The sequence below is a fragment of the Octopus bimaculoides genome, chromosome 10 (assembly GCF_001194135.2).
Source record: "Octopus bimaculoides isolate UCB-OBI-ISO-001 chromosome 10, ASM119413v2, whole genome shotgun sequence".
Classification (NCBI taxonomy): Eukaryota; Metazoa; Mollusca; class Cephalopoda; order Octopoda; family Octopodidae; genus Octopus; species Octopus bimaculoides.
In genome coordinates, this window is record NC_068990.1 from 91,237,652 (window position 1) to 91,238,590 (window position 939).

Sequence of the window (939 nt, forward strand, 5' to 3'; positions counted from 1 at the left end):
ATACATATAGTTCAAACTTATTGAAAAACAAAGACGAAAACAGGTGTAGCAACAAGAAGCAAGTGTATTAGTTTGTGTTGTAATGTGTGGCTGCCATTGTACTGTAGTTGCTGTTTTACGCTAGTAGCCACAATGGTTACCAGTCATCGGACACCGTTGTATTTCTTCGTACCGGAATAGCAATACACTAACTCTTTCTGTTGACTCCCGACAGTCGACTCTCAACTCTTCGACTCTCGACCCTCTCTGACGACCGGCTACTGGTCTATTTATAATGACTGGCTTCTACCACTTTTACCGGGTGGGATATACAGTTTAAAAAAAATTTTTTTTTTTTTTTGCATAATCGTATCAATTCCATTGTGCAAAAGACAATAAAAAAACTTTTGTAAAAATTCATAAAAATAAAAATTTATGAGGGCTTTTAGCACGTGATTACATCATTATTCCGCCGAGTAAACACTATACAATAAATATTTTTAGATGTTTTATATCACAAAAGCAAACCAAACTGTATGAATAGATCGTAAGATTGAACCGCGAAGCAAAAATTTCAAATAGCGTCGACGATAATTTCTGTTTTCGCGCATGCGCATAAACATGTACTCCGGTCTGGTAAACGCTGTAACCAGTTAATGTATATCACTGGGCATGCGTAACAGGACATACAGAGAAACACCTTTTCTTTTAAATATATATACTAATGAAGGCGGTGAGCTGGCAGAAACGTTAGCACGCTGGGTGAAATGCTTAGCGGTATTTCGTTTGCCGTTACGTTCTGAGTTCAAATTCCGGCCAGGTCGACTTTGCCTTTCATACTTTCGGAGTCGATTAAATAAGTACCACTTACGCACTGGGGTCAATGTAATCGGCTTAATCAGTTTGTCTGTCCTTGTTTGTTCCTTCTATGTTTAGCCTCCCCTGTGGGCAATAGAGAAA